This window comes from Palaemon carinicauda, chromosome 11 (assembly GCF_036898095.1).
Source record: "Palaemon carinicauda isolate YSFRI2023 chromosome 11, ASM3689809v2, whole genome shotgun sequence".
In the NCBI taxonomy this organism is placed as follows: Eukaryota; Metazoa; Arthropoda; class Malacostraca; order Decapoda; family Palaemonidae; genus Palaemon; species Palaemon carinicauda.
The window spans coordinates 104,182,287-104,195,086 of NC_090735.1; the positions used below are offsets into that span (position 1 = coordinate 104,182,287).

Genomic DNA, 12,800 nt, shown 5'->3' on the forward strand with positions numbered 1-12,800 from the left:
GTCAGAGTAAGATCAATGTAGGTCAAACATCCAAAGGTATTTCAGTCAAAATAAGTTATGTTGTCAAACATCCAAGAGTATTTTTATCAGAATTCTTTTATGTCTGCCAAATAACCAAAGGTATTTCAGTCAGCATAAGTTCTATGTCAGCCGAACATCCAAAGGTATTTCAGTCAGAATAAGTTCTATGTCGGCTAAACATCCAAAGGTATCTCATTCAGAGTAAGTTCTATTGTCGGTCAAATATTCAAAGGTATTTCAGTCAAAATAAGTTCTATGTCGGCTAAACACCTAAAGGTATTTCAGTCAGAATAAATTCTATGTCAGCCAAAAATCCAAAGGTATTTCAGTTAGAGTAAGTTCTATGTCCCCAAACATACAAAGGTATTATATCAGAGTAAGTTCTATGTCAGCCAAACATCCAAAGGGATTTCAGTCAGACTAAGTTCTATATCCCCCAAGGATCCAAAAGTATTTCAGTCAGAATAAGTTCTATGTCGGCCAAACATCCAAAGGTATTTCAGTCAGAATAAGCTTTATGTCTGCCAAACATCCAGAGGTATTTCAGTCAGAGTAAGTTCTATGACTGCTAAACACCCAATGGTATTTCTGTGAGAATAAGTTCTATGTTGGGCAAACATCCAAATATATTTTAGCCAGAATAAGTTCTATGTTGGTCGATCATCCAAAGGTATTTCTGTCAGAATAAGTTCTATGACGGCCAAACATCCAAAGATATTTTAGTCAGATTATGTTCTTTGTCAGCCAAACACCCAAAGGTATTTCAGTCAGGATAAGTTTTATATCGGCCAAACTTCCAAACATATTTTAGCTAGAATAAGTTCTATGTCAGCTAAACACTCAAAGGATTTTCAGTCAGAATAAAGTCTATGTCGGCCAGACATCCAAAGATATTATAGTCAGATTAAGTTCTATATCGGCAAAACACCCAAAGGTACTTCAGTCGGAATAAGTTCTATGTCGGCAAAACATCCAAAGATATTTTAGTCAGATTAAGTTCTATATCGGCCAAACACCCAAAGGAATTTCAGTCAGAATAAGTTCTATGTTGCCCAAACATCCATAGGTATTTCAGTCAGAATAAGTTCTATATTGGCCAAACATCCAAAGGTATTTCAGTCAGAATAAATTCTATGTTGGCCGAACATCCAAAGATATTTCAGTCAGAATAAGTTTTATGTTGGCCAAAAATCCAAAGGTATTTCAGTCAGAATACGTTCTATGATGGCCAAATATCCAAAAGTATCTCAGTCAGAGTAAGTTCTATGTCGACTAAACATCCAAAGGTATTTCAGTCAGAATAAGTTCTATGTTGGTCAAACATCCATAGGTATTTTTGTCAGAATTCTTTTATATCTGCCAAATATCCAAAGGTATTTCAGTCAGCATAAGTTCTATGTCGGCCAAACATCCAAAGGTATTTCAGTCAGAATAAGTTCTATGTTGTCCAAACATCCAAAGTTATTTCAGACAGAATAAGTTCTCTGTCCCCCAAACAACCAAAGGTATTTCCATCAGAATAAGTTCTATGTCGGCCAAACACCCAAAGGTATTTCAGTCAGAATAAATTCTATGTCGGCCAAACACCCAAAGGTATTTCAGTCAGAATAGGTTCTATGTCTGCCAAACATACAAAGGTATTTCAGTCGGAGTAACATATATGTTCCCCAAACATCCAAAGGTATTTCCATCAGAATAAGTTCTATGTCGGCCAAACACCCAAAGTTATTTCAGTCAGAATAGGCTCTATGTCCCCCAAACATCCAAAGGAATTTCTATCAGAATAAGTTTTATGTCGGCCAAACACCCAAAGGTATTTCAGTCAGTATAGGTTCTATGTCGGCCAAACACCCAAAGGTATTTCAGTCAGAGTAATATATATGTTCCCCAAACATCCAAAGGTATTTCCATCAGAATAAGTTCTATGTCGGCCAAACACCCAAAGGTATTTCAGTCAGAATAGGTTCTATGTTCCCCAAACATCCAAAGGTATTTCCATCAGAATAATTTCTATGTCGGCCAAACACCCAAAGGTATTTCTGTCAGAATAAATTATATGTCGGCCAAATACTCAAAGGTATTTCAGTCAGAATAGGTTCTATGTCCCCCAAACATCCAAAGGTATTTCTATCAAAATAAGTTTTATGTCGGCCAAACACCCAAAGGTATTTCAGTCAGAATAGGTTCTATGTCTGCCAAACATACAAAGGTATTTCAGTCAGAAGAGGTTCTATGTCTGCCAAACATCCAAAGGTATTTCAGTCAAAGAGGTTCTATGTCTGCCAAACATCCAAAGGTATTTCAGTCAGAGTAATTTCTCTGTCCCCCAAACATCCAAAGGTATTTCAGTCAGAATAAATTCTATGTTGGCCAAACACTCAAAGGTATTTCAGTCAGAATAGGTTCTATGTCCCCCAAACAGCCAAAGGTATTTCCATCAGAATATGATCTATGTCGGCCAAACACCCAAAGGTATTTCAGTCAGAATAAATTCTATGTCGGCCAAACACCCAAAGTTATTTCAGTCAGAGTAATTTCTCTGTCCCCAAACATCCAAAGGTATTTCAGTCAGAGTAATTTCTCTATCCCCCAAACATCCAAAGGTATTTCAGTCAGATTAAATTCTATGTCTGCCAAACACCCAAAGTTATTTCAGTCAGAGTAATTTCTCTGTCCCCCAAACATCCAAAGGTATTTCAGTCAGAGTAATTTCTCTGTCCCCCAAACACCCAAAGGTATTTCAGTCAGAATAGGTTCTATGTCCCCCAAACATCCAAGGGTATTTCCATCAGAATAAGTTCTATGTCGGCCAAACACCCAAAGGTATTTCAGTCAGAATAAATTCTATGTCGGCCAAACACCCAAAGGTATTTCAGTCAGAATAGGTTCTATGTCTGCCAAACATACAAAGGTATTTCAGTCAGAGTAATATATATATTCCCCAAACATCCAAAGGTATTTCCATCAGAATAAGTTCTATGTCGGCCAAACACCCAAAGGTATTTCTGTCAGAATAAATTATATGTCGGCCAAATACTCAAAGGTATTTCAGTCAAAATAGGTTCTATGTCCCCAAACATCCAAAGGTATTTCTATCAGAATAAGTTTTATGTCGGCCAAACACCCAAAGGTATTTCAGTCAGAATAAATTCTATGTTGGCCAAACACCCAAAGGTATTTCAGTCAGAATAGGTTCTATGTCCCCCAAACAGCCAAAGGTATTTCCATCAGAATAAGTTCTATGTCGGCCAAACACCCAAAGGTATTTCAGTCAGAATAAATTCTATGTCGGCCAAACACCCAAAGTTATTTCAGTCAGAGTAATTTCTCTATCCCCAAACATCCAAAGGTATTTCAGTCAGAGTAATTTCTCTGTCCCCCAAACATCCAAAGGTATTTCAGACAGATTAAATTTTATGTCTGCCAAACACCCAAAGTTATTTCAGTCAGAGTAATATCTCTGTCCCCCAAACATCCAAAGGTATTTCAGTCAGAGTAATTTCTCTGTCCCCAAACACCCAAAGGTATTTCAGTCAGAATAGGTTCTATGTCCCCCAAACATCCAAAGGTATTTCCATCAGAATAAGATCTATGTCGGCCAAACACCCAAAGGTATTTCAGTCAGAATAAATTCTATGTCGGCCAAACACCCAAAGTTATTTCAGTCAGAGTAATTTATCTGTCCCCCAAACATCGAAAAGTATTTCAGTCAGAGTAATTTCTCTGTCCCCCAAACATCCAAAGGTATTTCAGTCGGAATAAATTCTATGTCTGCCAAACACCCAAAGTTATTTCAGTCAGAGTAATTTCTCTGTCCCCCAAACATACAAAGGTTTTTCAGACAGAGTAATTTCTCTGTCCCCTAAACATCCAAAGGTATTTCAGTCAGAGTAATTTCTCCGTCCCCCAAACACCCAAAGGTATTTCAGTCAGAATAGGTTCTATGTCCCCCAAACATCCAAAGGTATTTACATCAGAATAAGTTCTATGTCGGCCTAACACCCAAAGTTATTTCAGTCAGAGTAATTTCTCTGTCCCCCAAACATCCAAAGGTATTTCAGTCAGATTAAATTCTATGGCTGCCAAGCACCCAAAGTTATTTCAGTCAGAGTAATTTTTCTGTCCCCTAAACATCCAAAGGTATTTCAGTCAGAGTAATTTCTCTGTCCCCCAAACATCTAAAGGTATTTCAGTCAGAATAAATTCTATGTCGGCCAAACACCCAAAGGTATTTCTGTCAGAATTAATTCTACGTCGGCCAAACACCCAAAGTTATTTCAGTCAGAATAATTCTATGTCTGCCAAACACCCAAAGTTATTTCAGTCAGAGTAATTTCTCTGTCGCCCAAACATCCAAACGTATTTCAGTCAGAATAATTTCTCTGTCCCCCAAACATCCAAAGGTATTTCAGTCAGAATAAATTCTATGTCGGCCAAACCCCCAAAGGTATTTCAGTCAGAATAGGTTCTATGTCCCCCAAAACATCCAAAGGTATTTCCATCAGAATAAGTTCTATGTCGGCCAAACACCCAAAGGTATTTCAGTCAGAGTAATTTCTCTGTCCCCCAAACATCCAAAGGTATTTCAGTCAGAATAAATTCTATGTCGGCCAAACACCCACAAGTATTTCAGTCAGAATAAATTCTATGTCGGCCAAACACTCAAAGGTATTTCAGTCAGAATAGGTTCTATGTCCTCCGAACATCCAAAGGTATTTCAGTCAGAGTAATTTCTCTGTCCCCCAAACATCCAAAGGTATTTTAGTCAGAATAAATTCTATGTCTGCCAAACACCCAAAGTTATTTCAGTCAGAGTAATTTCTCTGTCTCTCAAACATCCAAAGGTATTTCAGTCAGAGTAATTTCTCTGTCCCCCAAACATCCAAAGGTATTTCAGTCAGCGTAATTTCTCTGTCCCCCAAACATCCAAAGGTATTTCAGTCAGAATAAATTCTATGTTGGCCAAACACCCAAAGGTATTTCAGTCAGAATAGGTTCTATGTCCCCCAAACATCCAAAGGTATTTCCATCAGAATAAGTTCTATGTCGGCCAAACACCCAAAGGAATTTCAGTCAGAATAAATGCTATGTCGGCCAAACACCCAAAGTTATTTCAGTCAGAATAAATTCTATGTTGGCCAAACACCCAAAGTTATTTCAGTCAGAATAAATTCTATGTTGGCCAAACACCCAAAGGTATTTCAGTCAGAAAAGGTTCTATGTCCCCCAAAACATCCAACGGTATTTCCATCAGAATAAGTTCTATGTCAGCCAAACACCCAAAGGTATTTCAGTCAGAATAAATTCTATGTCAGCCAAAAACCCAAAGTTATTTCAGTCAGAATAAATTCTATGTCGGCCAAACACTCAAAGGTATTTCAGTCAGAGTAATTTCTTTGTTCCCCAAACTTCCAAAGGTATTTCAGTCAGATTAAATTCTATTGCTGCCAAGCACCCAAAGTTACTTCAGTCAGAGTAATTTCTCTGTCCCCTAAACATCCAAAGGTATTTTAGTCAGAGTAATTTCTCTGTCCTCCAAACATCCAAAGGTATTTCAGTCAGAATAAGTTTTATGTCGGCCAAACACCCAAAGGTATTTCTGTCAGAATAAATTCTACGTCGGCCAAACACCCAAAGTTATTTCAGTCAGAATAAATTCTATATCTGCCAAACACCCAAAGTTATTTCAGTCAGAGTAATTTCTCTGTCCCCCAAACATCCAAAGGTATTTCAGTCAGAATAATTTCTCTGTCCCCCAAACATCCAAAGGTATTTCAGTCAGAATAAATTCTATGTCGGCCAAACACCCAAAGGTATTTCAGTCAGAATAGGTTCTATGTCCCCCAAAACATCCAAAGGTATTTCCATCAGAATAAGTTCTATGTCGGCCAAACACCCAAAGGTATTTCAGTCAGAGTAATTTCTCTGTCCCCTAAACATCCAAAGGTATTTCAGTCAGAATAAATTCTATGTCGGCCAAACACCCAAAAGTATTTCAGTCAGATTAATTCTACGTCGGCCAAACACTCAAAGGTATTTCAGTCAGGATAGGTTCTATGTCCTCCAAACATCCAAAGGTATTTCAGTCAGAGTAATTTCTCTGTCCCCCAAACATCCAAAGGTATTTCTGTCAGAATAAATTCTATGTCTGCCAAACACCCAAAGTTATTTCAGTCAGAGTAATTTTTCTGTCCCCCAAACATCCAAAGGTATTTCAGTCAGAGTAATTTCTCTGTCCCCCAAACATCCAAAGGTATTTCAGTCAGCGTAATTTCTCTGTCCCCCAAACATCCAAAGGTATTTCAGTCAGAATAAATTCTATGTTGGCCAAACACCCAAAGGTATTTCAGTCAGAATAAATTCTATGTCGGCCAAACACCCAGAAGGTATTTCAGTCAGAATAGGTTCTATGTCTGCCAAACATCCAAAGGCATTTCAGTCAGAATATTTTCTATGTCCCCCAAACATCCAAAGGTATTTCCATCAGAATACGTTCTATGTCGGCCAAACACCCAAAGGTATTTCAGTCAGAATATATTCTATGTCGACCAAACACCTAAAGGTATTTCAATCAGGAATAGGTTCTATATCTGACAAACATCTAAAGGTGTTCCAGTCAGAATTAGTTCTATGTTGGTCGATCATGCAAAGTATTTCCATCAGAATAAATTCTATGTCAGCCAAAAATCCAAAGATATTTCAGTCAGAATAAGTTCTATGTCGACCAAATACCCAAAGGTATTTCAGTCAGAATAAGTTTCATGTCGGCCAAACATCCAAAGGTATTTTAGTCAGAATAAGTTCTATGTCGGCCAAACACCCAAAGGTATTTCACTCAGAATAGGTTCTATGTCTGTCAAACATCAAAAGGTATTTCAGTCAGAGTAAGTTCTATGTCGGCCAAACATCCAAAGGTATTTCAGTCAGAATAGGTTCTATGTCCCAAATAACCAAAGGTATTTCAGTCAGAATAAGTTCTATGTCGGCCGAACATCCAAAGGTATTTCAGTCAGAATTAGTTCTATGTTGGCCAAACATCCAAAGGTATTTCAGTCAGAATTAGTTCTATGTTGGTCCAATCCAAAGGTATTTCTGTCAGAATAAGTTCTATGTCAGTCCAAACATCCAAAGATATTTTAGTCAGATTAAGTTATATGTTGGCAAACATATCCCAAGGTATTTCAGTCAGAATAAATTCTATGTCGGCCAAACACCCAAAGGTATTTCAGTCAGAATAAGTTCTATGTCTGCCAAACATCCAAAGGTATTTCAGTCAGAGTATTATATATGTCTCCCAAACATCCAAAGGTATTTCCATCAGAATAAGTTCTATGTCGGCCAAACACCCAAAGGTATTTCAGTCAGAATAAATTATATGTCAGCCAAATACCCAAAGGTATTTCAGTCAGAATAGGTTCTATGTCCCCCAAACATCCAAAGGTATTTCATCAGAATAAGTTTTATGTCGGCCAAACACCCAAAGGTATTTCAGTCAGAATAGGTTCTATGTCTGCCAAACATACAAAGGTATTTCAGTCAGAATAGGTTCTATGTCTGCCAAATATACAAAGGTATTTCAGTCAGAATAGGTTCTATGTCCCCCAAACATCCAAAGGTATTTCCATCAGAATAAGTTCTATGTCGGCCAAACACCCAAAGGTATTTCAGTCAGAATAAATTATATGTTGGCCAAACACCCAAAGGTATTTCAGTCAGAATAAATTCTATGTTGGCCAAACACCCAAAGGTATTTCAGTCAGAAGAGGTTCTCTCTCTGCCAAACATCCAAAGGTATTTCATCAGAATAAGTTTTATGTCGGCCAAACACCCAAAGGTATTTCAGTCAGAATAAATTCTATGTTGGCCAAACACCCAAAGGTATTTCAGTCAGAAGAGTTCTATGTCTGCCAAACATCCAAAGGTATTTCAGTCAGAGTAATATTCTATGTCCCAAACACCCAAAGGTATTTCAGTCAGAGTAATTTCTATGTCCCCCAAACATCCAAAGGTATTTCAGTCAGAGTAATTTCTCTGTCCCCCAAACATCAAAGGTATTTCAGTCAGAGTAATTTCTCTGTCCCAAACATCCAAAGGTATTTCAGTCAGAATAAATTCTATTCGGCCAAACACCAAAGGTATTTCAGTCAGAATAAATTCTGTCAGCCAAACACCCAAAGGTATTTAGTCAGAATAAATTCTATGTCGGCCAAACACCAAAGGTATTTCATCAGAATAAATTCTATGTCGGCCAAACACCCAAAGGTATTTCAGTCAGAATAGGTTCTATGTCCCCAAACATCCAAAGGTATTTCAGTCAGAATAAGTTCTATGTCGACCAAACACCGAAAGGTATTTCAGTCAGAATAAGTTCTATGTCGGCCAAACACCTAAAGGTATTTCAGTCAGAATAAATTCTATGTCGCCAAACACCCAAAGTTATTTCAGTCAGAATAAGTTCTATGTGGGCCAAACACCCAAAGTTATTTCAGTCAAGATAATTCTATGTCAGCCAAACACCCAAAGGTATTTCATCAGAATAAATTCTTGTTGGCCAAACACCCAAAGGTATTTCAGTCAGAAGTAGAATAGTTCTATGTCCCCCAAACATCCAAAGGTATTTCATCAGAATAATTTCTATGTCGGCTAAACACCCAAAGGTATTTCAGTCAGAATATATTCTATGTCTGCCAAACACCCAAAGGTATTTCAGTCAGAATAAATTCTATGTCGGCCAAACACCAAAGTTATTTCATCAGAATAAATTCTATGTTGGCCAAACACCCAAAGGTATTTCAGTCAGAATAGGTTCTATGTCCCCAAACCTCCAAAGGTATTTCCATCAGAATAAGTTCTATGTCGCCAAACACCCAAAGGTATTTCAGTCAGAATAAATTCTATGTCGGCCAAACACCAAAGTTATTTCAGTCAGAATGAATTCTATGTCGGCCAAACACCTAAAGTTATTTCAGTCAGAATAAATTCTATGTTGGCCAAACACTCCAAAGGTATTTCAGTCAGAATAGGTTCTATGTCTCCCAAACATCCAAAGGTATTTCAGTCAGAATAAGTTCTATGTCGGCCAAACACCCAAAGGTATTTCAATCAGAATAAATTCTATGTCGGCCAAACACCCAAAGGTATTTCAGTCAGAATAAATTCTATGTCGGCCAAACACCCAAAGGTATTTCAGTCAGAGTAATTTCTATGTCTCCCAAACATCCAAAGGTATTTCCATCAGAATAAGTTCTATGTCGGCCAAACACCCAAAGGATTTCAGTCAGAATAAATGCTATGTCGGCCAAACACCCAAAGGTATTTCAGTCAGAATAAATTCTATGTCAGCCAAACACCCAAAGGTATTTCAGTCAGAATAAATTCTATGTCGGCCAAACACTCAAAGGTATTTCAGTCAGAGTAATTTCTATGTTCCCCAAACATCCAAAGGTATTTCAGTCAGATAAATTCTATTCTGCCAAACACCCAAAGTATTTCAGTCAGAGTAATTTCTCTGGCCAAACATCCAAAGGTATTTCAGTCAGAGTAATTTCTCTGTCCCCCAAACATCCAAAGGTATTTCAGTCAGAATAAGTTCTATGTCGGCCAAACACCCAAAGGTATTTCAGTCAGAATAAATTCTATGTCGGCCAAACACCCAAAGGTATTTCAGTCAGAATAAATTCTATGTCTGCCAAACACCCAAAGTATTTCAGTCAGAATAATTTCTATGTCCCCCAAACATCCAAAGGTATTTCAGTCAGAATAATTCTATGTCCCAAACATCCAAAGGTATTTCAGTCAGAATAAATTCTATGTCGGCCAAACACCCAAAGTATTTCAGTCAGAATAAATTCTATGTTTGGCCAAACACCAAAGGTATTTCAGTCAGAATAAATTCTGTCAGCCAAACACCCAAAGGTATTTCAGTCAGAATAAATTCTATGTCGGCCAAACACAAAGTTATTTCAGTCAGAATAAATTCTATGTCTGCCAAACATCCAAAGGTATTTCAGTCAGAGTAATTTCTATGTCCCCCAAACATCCAAAGGTATTTCCATCAGAATACGTTCTATGTCGGCCAAACACCCAAAGGTATTTCAGTCAGAATAGGTTCTATGTCTGCCAAACATCCAAAGGTATTTTAGTCAGAGTAATTTCTATGTCCCCCAAACATCCAAAGGTATTTCATCAGAATACGTTCTATGTCGTCCAAACACCCAAAGGTATTTCAGTCAGAATAGGTTCTATGTCTGCCAAACATCCAAAAGTATTTCAGTCAGAGTAATTCTATGTCCCAAACATCCAAAGGTATATCATCAGAATACGTTCTATGTCGGCCAAACACCCAAAGGTATTTCAGTCAGAATAAATTCTATGTCGGCCAAACACCCAAAGGTATTTCAGGCAGAATAGGTTCTATGTCTGCCAAACATCCAAAGGTATTTCAGTCAGAATAATTCTATGTCCCCAAAACATCCAAAGGTATTTCCATCAGAATACGTTCTATGTCGGCCAAACACCCAAAGGTATTTCAGTCAGAATAGGTTCTATGTCTGCCAAACATCCAAAGGTATTTCAGTCAGAGTAATTCTATGTCCCCCAAACATCCAAAGGTATTTCCATCAGAATAAGTTCTATGTCGGCCAAACACCCAAAGGATTTCAGTCAGAATAAATTCTATGTCGGCCAAACACCCAAAGTTATTTCAGTCAGAATAAATTCTATGTTGGCCAAACACCCAAAGTTATTTCAGTCAGAATAAATTCTATGTTGGCCAAACACCCAAAGGTATTTCAGTCAGAATAATTCTATGTCCCCCAAACATCCAAAGGTATTTCAGTCAGAATAAGTTCTATGTCAGCCAAACACCCAAAGGTATTTCAGTCAGAATAAATTCTATGTCGCCAAACACCCAAAGGTATTTCAGTCAGAATAAATTCTATGTCGGCCAAACACTCCAAAGGTATTTCAGTCAGAGTAATTTCTTGTCCCCAAACATCCAAAGGTATTTCAGTCAGATAAATTCTATTGCTGCCAAACACCCAAAGTTATTTCAGTCAGAATAATTTCTCTGGCCCCTAAACATCCAAAGGTATTTCAGTCAGAGTAATTTCTCTGTCCCCCAAACATCCAAAGGTATTTCAGTCAGAATAATTTATGTCGGCCAAACACCCAAAGGTATTTCAGTCAGAATAAATTCTACGTCGGCCAAACACCCAAAGTATTTCAGTCAGAATAAATTCTATGTCTGCCAAACACCCAAAGTATTTCAGTCAGAATAATTCTATGTCCCAAACACCCAAAGGTATTTCAGTCAGAATAATTTCTCTGTCCCCCAAACATCCAAAGGTATTTCAGTCAGAATAAATTCTATGTCGGCCAAACACCCAAAGTATTTCAGTCAGAATAAATTCTATGTTTGGCCAAACACCAAAGGTATTTCAGTCAGAATAAATTCTATGTCGCCAAACACCCAAAGGTATTTCAGTCAGAATAAATTCTATGTCGGCCAAACACAAAGGTATTTCATTCAGAATAAATTCTATGTCTGCCAAACATCCAAAGGTATTTCAGTCAGAATAATTCTATGTCCCAAACATCCAAAGGTATTTCAGTCAGAATACGTTCTATGTCGGCCAAACACCCAAAGGTATTTCAGTCAGAATAATTCTATGTCTGCCAAACATCCAAAGGTATTTCAGTCAGAGTAATTCTATGTCCCAAACATCCAAAGGTATTTCAGTCAGAATACGTTCTATGTCGTCCAAACACCCAAAGGTATTTCAGTCAGAATAGTTCTATGTCTGCCAAACATCCAAAGGTATTTCAGTCAGAGTAATTTCTATGTCCCCCAAACATCCAAAGGTATTTCCATCAGAATACGTTCTATGTCGGCCAAACACCCAAAGGTATTTCAGTCAGAATAAATTCTATGTCGGCCAAACACCCAAAGGTATTTCAGTCAGAATAGGTTCTATGTCTGCCAAACATCCAAAGGTATTTCCAGTCAGAGTAATTTCTATGTCCCCAAACATCCAAAGGTATTTCAGTCAGAATACGTTCTATGTCGGCCAAACACCCAAAGGTATTTCAGTCAGAATAGGTTCTATGTCTGCCAAACATCCAAAGGTATTTCAGTCAGAGTAATTTCTATGTCCCCCAAACATCCAAAGGTATTTCCATCAGAATACGTTCTATGTCGGCCAAACACCCAAAGGTATTTCAGTCAGAATAAATTCTATGTCGGCCAAACACCCAAAGGTATTTCAGTCAGAATAGGTTCTATGTCTGCCAAACATCCAAAGGTATTTCCAGTCAGAGTAATTCTATGTCCCAAAACATCCAAAGGTATTTCAGTCAGAATATGTTTTATGTCGGCCAAACATCCCAAAGGTATTTCAGTCAGAATAAATTCTATGTCTGCCAAACATCCAAAGGTATTTCAGTCAGAGTAATTTCTATGTCCCAAACATCCAAAGGTATTTCAGTCAGAATACGTTCTATGTCGGCCAAACACCCAAAGGTATTTCAGTCAGAATAAATTCTATGTCGGCCAAACACCCAAAGGTATTTCAGTCAGAATAATTCTATGTCTGCCAAACATCCAAAGGTATTTCAGTCAGAATAATTTCTATGTCCCAAAACATCCAAAGGTATTTCAGTCAGAATAATTCTATGTCGGCCAAACACCCAAAGGTATTTCAGTCAGAATAAATTCTATGTCTGCCAAACATCCAAAGGTATTTCAGTCAGAGTAATTTCTCTGTCCCAAACATCCAAAG

The 12,800-nt window shown here is 37.7% G+C and overlaps 1 protein-coding gene across 1 annotated transcript in view; it reads left to right on the forward strand.

Annotated features, from left to right (window-relative positions):
* The window catches only part of LOC137649743 (sialin-like), a 147,284-nt gene that overhangs the window by 49,657 nt on the left and 84,827 nt on the right, over window positions 1-12,800 (forward strand). The window lies entirely within an intron of this gene.